Source organism: Molothrus ater, chromosome 5 (assembly GCF_012460135.2).
Source record: "Molothrus ater isolate BHLD 08-10-18 breed brown headed cowbird chromosome 5, BPBGC_Mater_1.1, whole genome shotgun sequence".
Taxonomy (NCBI): Eukaryota; Metazoa; Chordata; class Aves; order Passeriformes; family Icteridae; genus Molothrus; species Molothrus ater.
The window spans coordinates 5,783,804-5,799,233 of record NC_050482.2 but is presented as its reverse complement, the minus strand read 5'-3'; the positions used below and the strand labels follow the sequence as shown (position 1 = coordinate 5,799,233).

Sequence of the window (15,430 nt, the reverse complement as noted above, 5' to 3'; positions counted from 1 at the left end):
ACATTTTTGCTGATCCAATTTTACCAGTGTCAGATGTTCAAATGTTACTGTGACCCATATGGAACGGCCCTGGGGAGAATCTGGATCAGAAGAATAATTTCCTTATTACAGATGTGCAAACTGTGGTGCTTGGAAAAGAGATACCTTGCTTTGGTTCCTATAATACAAGTGGAAGGATAAGAGGTAGAGTTTCTGGAAAATGTTTCTCAACCATTTCCCTTTGTTCTAACCATTTGGCCTCATTTCTTTGTCCAGTATGTGCTGTTTTCATGTTGGAATTGACATCATAGTTGGTGCAGTTGTATCATAAAACTGATACAACTGCACCAACTGCCAAAAACTCTAAAGCTTTTCTTTTCTTTTCTTTTCTTTTCTTTTCTTTTCTTTTCTTTTCTTTTCTTTTCTTTTCTTTTCTTTTCTTTTCTTTTCTTTTCTTTTCTTTTCTTTTCTTTTCTTTTCTTTTCTTTTCTTTTCTTTTCTTTTCTTTTCTTTTCTTTTCTTTTCTTTTCTTTTCTCCTTCTCTTCTCTTCTCTTCTCTTCTCTTCTCTTCTCTTCTCTTCTCTTCTCTTCTCTTCTCTTCTCGTCTCGTCTCGTCTCGTCTCGTCTCGTCTCGTCTCGTCTCGTCTCGTCTCGTCTCGTCTCTTTTTTCCTTTCCTTTTCCTTTTCCTTTTCCTTTTCCTTTTCCTTTTCCTTTCCCTTTCCCTTTCCCTTTCCCTTTTTTTTCCCTTTTCATTTTCTTGTGGTAGAAGTTGCCAAGTCTGTACCTCTGGCTGGACACTGGAGAACAAATTGATCTGTTACTTTGAGCTTATTTTTTAACCTCCCTCTATTGACATTTAAGTAACTGATTCTTTTCCATCATTGTTAGCTGTCTTTTCTCCTGCCTGTCAAGAGCTTGCTAAATTAAGATTCACAGCCCAGGATAGTTTTCATATGAAACCAAAAGAAGTCAATATGTTTACTTAGATAAATGGTTATTTTACAAGGTAGTGTAAAATGCATAATTTTCTGTGGTATATAAATCCATGAACCACAATCCATCATGAGTGACTCATTTAATCTCTGATGTATCAATGGCTGCCTTCTTCAAAGAGCAATCTGGAATAAGTGGCTCACATTAGGAGATCTGGAAAAAAGCTGCACAGGGGGCAAGTGAGGAGACCAGAATCAAAATGATGGTAATGCATCCTTGGTCATAAGACAGAGATCACAAAATCCTGTTAAAGCCTCCAGTGTATCACTCTCCCTTTCTAGGATTCACGCCCTCAAAAGCATTTTCAGCTGCTTTTCCTTCTCACATTTGGACTGGATTACAGAGCTATCTGCAACCGGAGATGAGGAGCATTTTTACAGGCTAACAAATCTACTAGAACCAATGGTTTTAATCTCTCCTTGGCTACAGAATCAAAGCTAAGTTCTTTGCAGGTGCAAATGGGATCTGCTCCACTGCCTTAGGTGGAGTTTCACTCATTTACACCATTAAAGAATTTGGCACTGAGGATGTTGAGATCAAAAGGTTCCAGTTGGCAAGGAGTTGTGCAGAAGAGAATCTGTCTGGGGAAATATTCTGAGAAGACCTATCTATTCTGTGAAAAGAGAATTTACCTCTCCCCAGAGAGATAAATTCAAATTATTCTAAATTTTGGGACATCTCCTCTGACCCTGCTAATTCTAAACTGGGCACTTTGGAAAGTCTCCCAAAACCCTGCAGAAGGAAAGCACATTGGTGTGCTCCTCTGTGTGCATGTTCACATCATCCTATCATATGCATATTTTATGCTTTTATTTTCCCCTGACATAACAATTACTGGTGGTCTGTATTGTTCATTTAATAAAATGAGGTTTGGAACATATCCTGCCATAGCTGCACAACACACAGAAAAAGAAGTATCATTATTAGTAGATGTGTCTGCATGGTGCCACAACTCCATTGCCAGAAGCAAATTTCACCTAATTTGGAGTTCTTGCACATGCAACAAAGCCTTTGCCATTATTGTTTCAGAGAGAACTAAGAAAGATCTGTTCATTTGTTAATAATAATTTTGGGAAATACAGGGAGCAGTGAAATATAAAGACTCATTTAGAAAAAATTATCAAAACTAACATTTAAAGTGAGTAGAATAACACAATGCCCAGTCCTTCACCCCCTCTTGCTCTGGTAAATATATGCAGCTTTTCCAAAAGGACAGCATCACTATATTTACACTTCTATATCTTTGGATGCTTGTTCAGAATCCAATTTGCTCCTGGACAAGGGCATATTGATGAGTACCTGGAGTGTTTATTTGGATGGACGTGCTTGCTCTGAAAGCCAGCTCCACTCCAGCAGCCCTTATCATTTCTCAATAGTTCTGTACCAGGAGCCAGCCTTCTTTCCTCTAAGGAAGGCACAACACTTGCCTCAGCCTACACTCTTTCAAGTAGCAGGAGGATTCTGCACCAGGCTGGATCAGGTGTTTGTCCAAGTCCTCTGTCCATCAGTAAAACTTAGTGGATGCCTAGAGCAGGCTGTAAGAGCAAGCCAAGCTTCCAGTACTTTCCCATCTTCCCAAACTTCCTGGCTGAGGGATGCTCTGTAGATATAGCAACACACTGAGTTTTTATTACACAGGTTAGGATACGCCTTTACAGCTGAAAGCATCCTACTTAATCTGTACAGACACCTGCCAGCAATTATTCCCACCTCTTTTCAGGTTCCCTCCAACAGGGTGGGTAAATCTGAAACTGCACCTGGCTGAAGTTCAAATCAGGGTCTGTGAGTGTTCTGGGGAGGACTTTCCCTTTGATCTGTGTTTCTGCTAGTTGTGTCTACACTGATACGAAGATCCAGACCAGGAACATGGCCTAAGGACCATTTCCTGACCATGCACAGACCTTTAGTCAGCAGCCTGCTCCCCTGCAGAGCTTTGGGTTGAGCCAAATGTCACTCTCTAAAGCATTCCAGGTTTTGGGCTGGGGGAGAGCAGGTACCACAGACAGGGTGGATGCTGGCAGCTCTGCCTGGGCCTGGGGGAGTGTGTGGGGATGGACTTGAGCTGCACCAACTCAATAACATGTGGCACTACAGGATGGTCCTTGGCTGTTTTCTTCCTAGGACTGACAGAACCCTGGAGATTTGTCCACAACATATTCACCAGCAGCAACATGGACCACTAGTACCACCAGGACTTTCAAAATAAATTTTATCACCTTCCTAAGAACAAGTTTTCTTGCTCTGGCAAATTAATTTTAAGACAATGAATAAAGCTGCATAAAGAAAAGTGGAGGCATGGAGGATCTTTCAAGATGGTCCCCAAACTAGTTTTGCAGCATGTGAAAATTAGTTCCTTTTGAAATATTTCCTGTCCTGCTCCAATGTCATTTATTCTGTGCTAATGTATTTTGTGAAAGTCAAGCAGAGAAATACATTTATATAAGACAAACCACTAGTAAGGGTCATAGACTTCCATTTTTATTTTAATAAAATCTTTGAAGACTAACTCATACAATTTGTGAATCACACTTCATGAGAAAGACTTCCCAGAGGTTTTTAATAATTTGAGGTATGAAGCTGACTGGAAATACCAGAACAAAGAACTGCTTCTGTGTGCTCACTCTTGTATTCAACCAAAGATAAGTAGCTATATGACAAAAGTATATTCTTATACTGATGGGAGAGAAGAACATAAAGAAATTTAAACTATGACAGTGTTTTTCTGTTTAATGGTGCTCAGATTGTCTTTGTATACAGAAGAGGTTGATTATCCTTGTCTAAAATATACAGATTTTTCTTAGATAAACACACCAGCTGATGATATTTCTATCTTTTTCCAAAATAAGGTATCTGTGCATTAAATTAGGAAATGTTGTGAAAGGCAAGAAAAATGTAGCTGAAGGAGTACAAGTATTGCCTTCCAGAGCATCACTTTATTGGCTTATTTGGAGTCAGAGTTCTCAATTCTGCTGCAAAGAAGCAGCAGCTGGATCGTTGCATGTCAGCAGCTGGACCTGGGGATTGTCTCATACAGGGGCACAGTATAGAACATTAGAGATGCCTAAATGCTCATATTCTTTATTATATCTGTTACTACCTGTCTGCACAAAACTTTGAACTGCTGCATCCTTGTAAGCAGGTTTTAAACCTTTTAAACCAAAACAGGGTGCTTTGCTGCAAGAAGAATGCAGTTAACCTCTACTACCTCCTTATGGAATATGGTTATCCCTAGTCTAGGAATTCCTGCCTGAAATGATTTTGTCTGTGTGGTGTTAAAAAGTTGTACATGTTGAATCAGTAACTTCTATCATCCTCAATGATTAGTGGGGCTCTAGAGGCTATTATTTGCCATTCTGGGGCAGATGCTCACCAGACTTCAAGGGATCACCCTGATTTATATCAGCAGAAGTTTTGGCATGTTTATGTGAGTGGAACTGAAGTGGTTCTCAAGAAAACTGAAAATGACCACTAATGTAAAAAACCTCTACATTTTAACATAGTTCTGTTGTGGGTATAAATACACTTGTGTGCCCAAAACAAGATAGCTGCTGGGTTGATTAAAGTGTGCCTATTTTTCCAGTGTTTATTCATAATTAATTTGCTAATAAAGATTTCAGCTGTGGTGGAGTCTTTATCCTACCATAACAGGAGCTCCTGGCTTCATAACTTCACTGGAGCAACCCACATGATGAATATGAGCTGAAGAATAGAAGCCAAATCCTTCTAGGCTCTGCATATTTGTGCTTGCCAGAAAAATTATGGCCAGTTGAAGGAGCAGGAGATGGAAAGTAGCCACCTCTGCTTTGGCACTTCTCAGAGCCCACTGAGGCCACTGTGCAAGCCTTTATACTTGGACCTACATAAGTACCTTCTGAAGCTGGATACTGGAATTGGGGGGCAGCAGGGACTGCTTATTTATGAGTTACTTAGCAGTCCCTGATGCAGCAGTTGCCATAAGGCATAGCCTCACTGCAGCTTATTCATACTCCTGGCAAAAGTTTTCCTCCTGGGAAGTGGTGTTGCTGGCCAGAAAACAAGAATACTTTAGTGCTTCTCTCACAGAGTGTGAGTATATTCACTCTGGGGGCAGTTTTAGCATTTGGCCCTGTGCCTGGACATCATTACTATTGGGCACTGGCACTGCACACAGCCAAGCTGACCAGAGCCTGTGCTGAAAAGATTACATTCTCCCAAACCAATATTTTCAATTTGGCCCTCATGCTTCTTGACAGCAGGAAACTTTTGGAAACACCACAGGCTGTGTTTGCTGTAAGCACCATTACCTGAAAAAATCCTGGTGAATATCAAGAGGTTTCATGAAAACAAGGGGATGCAGAAATGCAGTCCCCTCTAGTGAGGTGGGATGAGCTGAAGTGAAGCAGTTAAACAATATGTGCTCCACATGGCACAAAAGCTCAAACTGCAGTCAAGCAGCTCTTCTAAAAAAGCACCTGGTTAAAGAGTTTGGGGTAAATCACCAGAACTTACTTTAAATACAGGGGAGAATATTTTCCTACTCATACTGCAGCTTTACCTTTTATAAATTTAAAAACATCATCCTACCTGGAATTGGGACTGACAACAGACAGCAGCACCACGTGTGAGCATACCCCGAATCTAAAAGGGGAGGGAGCTTTGAGTTTCAAGATGCAAGTACTCCTATTCATGTCACAACTGCAGTTAAGTGCTTTGCTATGTCTGGGCATAAAGGAATATAAAGCAGCTAAAAAAAGCGTAAAATTCTGAATATCACTGCATCTATGGCATCTCATGTTGTTGGATTTCTAGAAACTGTATTTGTTAGTTTTCTTGGCAGAGGCCACTGACTGGAAAAAAATGTGATGATACTCCAAGAACAAAACATTTTCTTACTTGCTGAGCTTAAAACATTTCTGTGGTTGCAGTGGCTTCTGTGGGACTATTCCCATACCATAATCTTAAGCACATAATTAAGGGCTTTACTGGATCAGTGCCTGAAAAACCAATGCTGATTTCTATTGAATGCACATTATGTTAGGGACCATTTGTAAGCTCATTAAAATGAACAGAAAGGATCCAGCAGATGCTGGGCCAAGCCTGGTCTCAGGACTTTCATCAGAGAAACAACGTTGTCTCTTGTTTACACTTCCACGGGTCACTGAGTTCCCAGACTTTGAGCCATTGATTACCTCGTATTATCAATTAAGTTAGAGATGTGCCATCAGCTTAAATGGGCACAGGGTAGAACATAAGGAAATAAACAGCAGAATCATGTTCAGTTTGTGAGTCTGGGTATACTTAAAAACAAACAAAAAAATCAGGCATGCTCATGAATTCATGGACACAGAATAGCCTCTGCTTTAGTGCACTCTGTGTGCTATGCAATGTGTTTGGGAATGGACATTGCATTTCTGGGGAACAACATTGGACTTTCACCCTTCCTCCCCTTCCCTCAATCCCCAGACTCATAAATCCTCCATTTGTCTCACCTGTAGCTACAATAAAGCCATTCTCACTGGTATTAACATCTGCCGTGGTCATTCTTCTGGGGTGAGAAAGGCAGAACATTTTCATTGCTCCTTCATTTGTGAACACTAGTTAAGTAAAGCTGTCACTTGTGTCCAATTATGGGTGAGTATTTTATAGCACAGTCTCCTTCCTAAAGCTAAACTGACACGGCCAAGCCCCATTTTATAGGCATCCTTAAATTCTTCCAAGCCATATTTAAAATCCTTATGCTCAGAGATGGCAGGTGCCATGTGTTTTCACAGCTACATTAACAAATGCAATTTTGTGGCAACTTGACCACGCCAGTGAAGCAGTAAATTTCTGTAATCTCTGTGGTTAAGAATTTCACACAGGACTTTGCTGGGAATGTGTAAAGCCCATTAGTACAGGAGCATGATGAAGATAAAATTAAAATACCTTTACAGTAAAAGCCAAAAAAAAAAAAAAAAGAGTGAAGTCTGGGGATTTTTTTTTTCCTGCTAGAGCAATGAAACGTGTCAGAGGAAAATGCTGAAAGAGAAAAAAGTAGCTTCACTGAGCTCACCCAGCATACTCTCCTCTCATATGACTGCCACCAATTTAGGTGAGAAGAGGTAATTTGGCTTACACAAATGCTAACACAGGCTTATCCTAAAGCATAACTAGGATGCAAAACTTTATAAACATCTTTTCCAAACCCTTGCTCCTTGTTACAGCACACATATTGTCCTCACAAATGTTTCTGCAGGCTTAGGGAGATGATAGCCAAAACCTCCCTAGTCCTGAGCTCGTGCAGGGTGCATTGGTGCATCTGCACACCAGTGCAGCTGTTTCACTCACAGGATCTGCATTTTCCAGCATGAACTCTGTTACTGGAGCTGAGACACCTTGGTGCTACTCAGGACAGCCCAGGACCCCCTGGCTCCACTACCTCAGCCACTGTGAGGCTTGGGAGCATAATTTACCACCCCCAGAGCAGAGGGTCTGTGCAGCATCATTGGATCATTGACTTAACCTGCTTTGGAGAGGGATCTGTGTTGAAAAATGGGGCTGATACCACTTTCCATCCTCCTGAACATTTCACCCAACTCCTCAGGACTCCAGAGTGTGTCTGAGGGATACCACTGCCAGAGGAGAGTTTTATACACCCAGACCCAGGACTGAGTTTCTGATCTCCAACAGATCCTGAGGCGGATGTTAGATTTTGCAAGAAGGTATCTCAATTACCAGCAGAAAGCAGATGAAAACCAGCAGTTGTTTTGTGTACAAATTCATACACTTTTTTTTTTTTTTGACCTGTAAGTCATTTCAGGAGATATTTCCCAGATTTCCTATAAAATCATGTGAGCTATAGATTTTTTTTCTTTAAAAAAGAAAGATGTGATTCCAGCATAATCACCTCACTCCAGGGATTGGATCTCTTGGAAAGTAAAGAAAACAAACTGCTCAGAATGCAATACTAGCCAGGGAGGGAATTGCATTATGGATTGCTCACAGACTCCTTCAGCAGGTTTTACCACAGGGTTTGGGCAAAACTCGTAAAGAGCACAGATCAAACAAGAAAACATCTTTGAATGCCTATAGTTTGTTGTGAGACAGAAGCGCTCTGAAAGATACACTTAGCAGCTCGCTCAGTCTCTTAAGACTTCACACAAGCACCCAGGGTTGGGGAGATCAGCTCACACGCTTCTGCACGCTGTGTGGCTGCACTGAAACCAAAAAGGCTATTCACAGAGTGGCCCTTTGAAGTCAGTGGACTTTTGTCATTGATTTTGAGAGGCCCAGGATTTCATTCGCAGTGTGTAAGGTTAAGCATGTGTATAAGTCCTTGCAGGATCAAGGCTTAAATGTGTAAACCTGTTCAGCAAGAGTACCCAGCCTTTAATGTCCTGTGAATGTGGTCTCTTACTTTGTGACACTGGATAGGCAGCCTTTTCTCTTGAGTGGAAAAGCTTCATTTAGTATGCACATGTCCTTCATAATTCAGGGACTTAGAGTGCAGGGAAAGAAAGGTGTTGGTAGAGCTGCTCATTAATGGAGAGCCTATGGAAAACATCAACTGCATCAGATTGATTAAGAGCCACTATTAATTGATAATTCTGTCTCTGGTTATCCAAAATGCAGTCCACGGGCCCTCTGGACTGCTCACTGTGTTAGTAGTTGGTACAGAGTTTATACATAAATCATTGGGAACAGCAAATGTGTCAGACCTCCAATCCTGTGTTCAGAGCTCTGTCATTACGTGAGCAGTTCAAGTGCACCATAACATATTTTCTGCTGGCTTCAAAATCTGACCACTCCATTGTCTGAATAAAGAGTACTTCTGCAAAGCATTTCAGAGCTCAGGTTCAGAATAGAGCTATCTCAACCATGTGTGATGATGATAGGATCATTAAGGTTGGAAAACACGTCTATGATAATCAAGCCTAACCGCCTAACCTACCTTGACTGAATACCACCATATTGAGAAGTGGATCAACAACTGAGTGGATAATCAAACACTTTATGCTCAAATGAGTGGCAAAATCCAGTTTCTCTGATTTAAACCAAGCCTTAATCTTTAAGATGCTGAAGGTTACCTAAGTGAAGAGAGGAATGAATCCTAAAGGGAGACCACGTTTGTCTGATGGGAGAATGTGTCCCTGTTGCTGAATGTCTCACCTGTCTAGTGGGGTTTTATGTATCCAATACCCATACTATGAGTTTGTATCACAGAATCACAGAATATTCTGAGTTGGACGGGACCCACAAGTATCATCAAGTTCAACTCATAAGTTTATGGCCCATACAGGGATTGAACCCAGTACCTTGGCATTGCTAACACCATGCTCTGATATACATATTAATATACACTTATGTGCTGACACATTTGCCTTTTAAATTAACAAGATTTTCCTTGAATATAAACCTGACTGATGCTGGTCATGGTGATCCTTGGCTATAATTTCCTCTAGGCTTTTCAAGCAAGGCTGCTCTGATGCTGCCTCCCTCAGACCCTTTAACCCTCTGCTCAAGTGGGCTATGACCCATCAGCATCACCCACAGCCCTTCATGTCACAGGACCAAGAGGACACAAAAAGCCCCTCCAGAGATGGCCAGGTGGGTTGAAGGTGTGAGGTACCTTCGGGAAATGGGGGCTGCTCTGCAGAACACATTTTTTGCACTCTTAACAGAGCTTTAGCTGCAAAAATGTAGGAAGACAAAGTATCAGTCTGAAAGCTTTCAAATGCACAAAGTGTCCTCTGGATAAGAAAATTTACATCAGGAACATCAACTCATTATAATACTGGTGCCTAAAATAGGTAGACTTCATTACACTCATGGAGTTTCCTGAATTTGGGATTTTTTTATAGCTTTGCAGCATGACTTTTAAATGCCACTGGCCTACTAAGTAGAACAAATAAACCAATCACAGCACCTCCTTTCACTAGATCAGCTCAGCCTAATAAAATTAACCACAAGGAACACGATTAATTAGACGTTAAACACATTGCCTGGGATGCACTTGTGACAGCTTCCCTCCAGCAGCCCTGGAGGACTAATGATATATATGAGTGACATTTTGTCAGTGATGTATGGGTGTGCCTATGCAATACAGACCTAACTGCACTAGGATCAGCCTTGTTTGAAGCCCACTGCCAGGTATATGAGGCTTGATAAGTCAATGGTTTTTCCATGTATGTAATTTACGGAGTTTTGAGTCCTTTGTTTTCATGAAGTAGTTACAGGAGATGTCTAAAGTAAGGCAACAGTTGAGAAAATTTGAGGAGGAGAGAAAATTAAATGGTTTGAGTTTTGAATATGATGTCTTTCCATGGGATTGTAAGAAAATAGATGTCAGAAAAGCACCTGGTTGTTTTCTCTGACTATAAGGAGAGCCAGAGGTGGCTCACCCACATATAGGTGTCTACCTCATTGGTGCCTAAATTTGGATGAGATGAATCCTATCTCTGGTGCCAAAATGTCATGGACAGAGAGCAATCACCTCTATGGATAACACAGAGGCAGTTGGAGGTTCCAGGTTGAGAAGGAAAATTAAAACCCAAAAATATACGTGCAGAGCTTTTGGGTTGCTCCCACTTTGTTGCCATCCCCAAGGAAGATGACAATATGTGTCTTTAACAATGTGAGCAGGAAAGATGTGGCTTCAAGAACTCAGAGCACATGAGGGCAGGAACTGAGTTTCAGGCCATGGGACATGCAAAGCAACCCAAGAAGGCTTTGGGTGATGACAATTATGGTCTAGAAATGAGCTCTCTGGGCTTCTAGTTCTCTTTTCGCTCTGTTCCCTTCTTGCTATTATTTTACTGTTTACCTTAATAGCTAAAATACTCATTTATATTCTTAATTCCTATCTAGTGATCTGATAAATACTGTGAGCTCTATTGCCTTGGGGGTGATGAGAGTCATGAGGAGGTTTTAGATTATTTTTAGGGTTCTCTACACAGGGCTAGGATCCCCAAGGACTCTGCAGTGAGCCATGTGCACATCACAAGGAGATGAAGGGCATGTGACTGGCTGCCAGACTTGTGGGAGAAGTGTGTTTAGGCAAGTGGTAGCCCAGTATGTTATCAATCAGGTAGTGGGGGAGGATCAGAGACTTGGGGTCACTCTGGGCCTGTGTACAGGGTTCTTGCAAGAGTGATTCTTGCTGAAAGAAGACCATGGCTAATACGTTAAATCAAATGGAAACAGAGCAAGCCCCTTACAATGACATAAATCATTTGCAGAGAGAAGAGAAATCTAAGAGTCTTTTACCCCTAGAATGAAATGGAATAATCTGCAGTGGTTAAAATCTAAGAATTTTGACAAGATTCTATCAAACTTGCATTGAGCTGACCAGAAATGCAATGCAGAAATGCAATCACGTTCAGGGAAGGAGGTGCTATGACATTCTTCAGAGTCCTGAGAAAAATCTGTGAATTTGGCTTCTCCCAGGAGAAAGTAACTGATGAAATCCCATCATTATTGCCCATGGCAAGTCTGTGATTTACCTTAATTTTACCTGCTGTGTGCAACTCAGACTTGCAGTGACTTTATATGGAACGTTAGAGATGTAGAAGAAATACAGAATTATGCTTGCTTTTTGCTGCAAATGAAATTCACAGTTATGTTATCAAAGTTTCTAATTATAAAATTTCTTTAATATTTTATTAGTAGGAGGGAAGGGAAGATGCTAAAACTTATGGTATTTCACAAGTAAGATTATGGGTTGATTTCTGATTGGTTGACAGGACCCTAATAATAAACCTCATAATTTTATACTACATTCCTCTAGTGATGATAGAAATTCTTTGTGCATAATAGCACCATTTCTATTCAGGAATCTTGTTAACAGTTGTAAACTCAGATTATCATTTTTATTAGCCTAGTGTTTTCTTATTTCTCTGTTACTGACAGGAAATTACAGCAAGTTTTCTGGCTTACTTTTCTTTTTTTGTTACAATGAAAGCAGTTGCATTCAACTAGAAATTTCCAGGCACTGAATAGAGGACAGTATTGCTAGAAGCCAACAGCAATTTAAAGTGCACAGATTAATTAAAAAATAAATATATTTAATGACTAAATTCAAAGAGGATGTAGACTGGTAGATTGGGTTCGGGTGGTTGTTTTTTTAGTTAAATGTACAGATATCAGCTTAAGAATTTAGTAAGATTTTTTAGGAATTTAGTAATCCATTCTTGCCACATAACTCAGCATTTTAAGAATTTAGTAATCCATTCTTGCTACAAAACTCAGCATCTAACCTCAGCTGTACTGTGTTTTCATATTGCCTCATAACAGTAATATTGACACCACTTGTGTGACCAAAGACCCCTGGCTAACCTCAGGCTCTCCTCCCTGCAGCCTCACCCATGGCTGAGATGCCCACCATGGTCAGTGGGAACCAACCACCATGGACTTCTCATGACTTTGGCTGATTAGGAGGCTCAGATGAGAGTATTGGCAGTTGTTTCACCCCATTAGGCCACTTGAGCATTGTAAAGGCAGTGTTTCTAGGAGAATGTGAGACTATAAATGCATAATTTACTGACAACAGCCTACAGTTTATTCATATTACATCAGATACGCTTCTAACTGTCAGTTGATACTGAGTGAATAAAAACTTATTTCCATAACAAGAACACTGAATTCAACCCTTTTCTTCTCTGGTTATAAATGGATGGGAGTTTAGGATTACAAGGGACAAAGCCTAATTTGCTGGGCCTTGCAGACCTTGGTGGTGGTGTGGGGGAAGGCAAGTTTTCAGGGCAAAAGCAAGATGTGGGAGCTCCAACGCCCTCATTTCACAAGCCAACAGTATTTTCTGCACAAGCAAAGTAAACCTTCAGTAAAGTACTGCAGTGCTTGAAACTGAGACTGAGATAGGGAGTGATGAACTTCTGCAAGTGCAGCACCCTTAACCCTCTGCCCTAACAAAGTTTCTGTGAGAGGATGTGATTTTCCATATGGCACTGGCACATCCTCTCCCCCTCTCCACTGACATGGAAAGGACTCTGTTCAATCCCACTGCTCCTCTTCTCCACCCTCCTTGCACAACTTCTCTCATGATATCACATTATGCATTTGGCAAAAAAGACCTTTGAGTCTGGAAAGTGTAATGTATCAATGTGCAGATTATTAGTTTCAGGATACCTCTTTAAATAAAATTAAGGAAAAGAGCTTTCAAGGAGATAAAGGACTAAATCACACTGGTTTCCTAACTCTATTCAATTTCTCTTAAAATCCCCATCCTATGTTCAAAAAGTTTTCATCAGCACAACCAGAAAACAGCAACTAAGTGTAAGAATAGTGCTTATTCTGAATACTACAATAAAGCTACAGGATCCAGCCTAAAGTGCACCAAAGATTAATTGCAGTTGAGAAAACAGAGATAGTTCAGCAATCATAAGATCCAGTCCTGCCAGTACTTAGCAATTTTCTCTTAAATACAGGACAAGCTCAGCCTTCCTGTTGATTTCAGTAGATGTAGCATTCAATACCTGGCAGAACTACATTCATAAATCCTGAGAAAAACACACCACTTTTTAAGTTTTGTAAGCTTAAACACAAAGCAAAACACATCTCATTTGCTAAAAAAATAAAATGAAAATTTTATTTTTATCTTCTGCTAGTACCAGAAGACGACTAGAAAGGAGACCTTGGAAATCAGTGTACTTGCAAGTCAGGAATGTAACATGCATAATATAGATCTGATTGTATCTGGTAGGCTGGTATTCACAGGAGCTGATCCACAGCATCGAACTCATTCCTCACAAAAGCGACGCCTGGTATTTCATCGCAAAGTTTGTCAGCTTCTTGCAATTAGCTACTACAATGGTGTGACAAGGTATGGAGTGGAACACCCCTTCCCCCCTTCTCCAGAGGGAAAATGCAAGGGACAGCACAACTTTACCCAGCACTGGACAACAATAAATCCTGGATACACTGACCCCACTTGATGAAAGCAGAAAAAAAATATTTATTTATTTTTAAAAAAAGTTTCAGTGTTGCACTTCCCTACCTAGTAAACAGCTGAACAGGCAGGATGATACCCAAGACCGTCTCCTCCACCCCCATCTCCACCCCCCTGTCGTATCAGTGCTTCAGGCAACGTTCAGAGGGAAAAAAAAAAATCACAAACACAACCCCCCCAACTCAAGTATCTGTTCTGATAGGAGCATGGAACAGTAACCAAAAAACAATCAAGTCCTCATTGTCATAGTGCGACAATCACAGCATCTCTTCTGTTGAGCAAATAGTCAATTCATAGAGAGAAAAGCATCATGAGGACAGGCATGAAAGCTGTTATTCCCCATTTTAAGTAATAGGAGAAGGTCACATATCAAGCCGTTGCACCTTTTCATTACCTCCTAACCCTCCACAGCAGGGGAACCACACTTATGACTGCGTTAGATATACAAAAGCTTTTCAGCTCCAAAAAAGGAAAAGAAAAGATGAGGAAAGGAAAAAAAAATAAATTAAATTCATCTTACCAGCACGTTACAGCACCAACTTGCTTGAAGGAACGTTGCCTTTACAGGTTTCTCTTTTAATTATCCTGGAAGCAGAAGGGGAAAAAAGAAGACGACGAAGCAGGGCTGTTAAATTAGTGTGTGCTCGAATCTTTTCAGTTTGTCGCAGAGTAGAAAAATACCAAAAAAAAAAAAAAAGAAAAGAGAAAAAAAAAAGGAAAGGGCACTCAAAGAAAGAAAAAAAGCAAAAGAAAGCTCAGTAATTTAAATTTGCTGTCAGTTCAGGCAGCATCGCTCTGTCCCGCCCCTCTTCCCACTGGGTTCTACTACCTGCAGGGCTGCAACTGACAGCTACTGTGCAAACAAAAAAAAAGGCAAAAAGCATGCTGGGACCATGCTGTCTGCTGTCTGAGTCTCTCTCCACTTCTGATGACTGAAAATCATTAGTGAAAAGGTTCTGTTGTTGTTTGCTGAGATTTTTAAGTTAGGTTCTTTGCATGAAATGTAATTTATTTTTAATTGATGCGGCGCAGCACGTGACAGAAACTGGTGGTTGTGTTTCTCAGCACTCCTCAGAATGGAAACTAACCTGAACAGATTGATTTTAATAGTATGGTATACGGAGAACATACACAGACATTTACTGTGCTGCACTTTGCAGGGATGCAGACAGCCCTCCCCGTAACACCTTGCACAAAAATTCTTATCTGAACAGAAAGTCAGGAAAATATTTCAACAGAAAGCAGTAAAAACTCTGGCACTCAAAAAAGTTGCCAGCATTGTTTTTGCTCTGCTTTTAAGTTTCCCTTCTAAACTTTTTCAAATCGTTTTTGAGAACAAAAAGTAAGAGAAGTCAGAGGCATAATGAGCAACCAGCACAACACTTGTGTGAAAAGGATGAACTAATAATCCTAGAACATAAAAAGCTGACTTTAACCAGATATTTGAAACCATTTTTGGCAGTCTGTGCTCCTGACTATTAGCAGACTGCATACATCATATGAGTGTGAACTATTTGATGAAGCTAACAAGAAAA

General features: G+C 40.6%; 1 protein-coding gene across 1 annotated transcript in view; it reads right to left on the bottom strand.

Annotated features, from left to right (window-relative positions):
* CELF2 (CUGBP Elav-like family member 2) overlaps nt 1-14,545 on the bottom strand; it is a 548,864-nt gene extending 534,319 nt beyond the window's left edge. The window contains exon 1 of the mRNA XM_054515016.1: nt 14,416-14,545. The gene's annotated coding sequence lies outside the window, so the exon portion shown is untranslated. The remainder of the gene's footprint in view (nt 1-14,415) is intronic.
* Nucleotides 14,546-15,430: the final 885 nt, after the last annotated feature.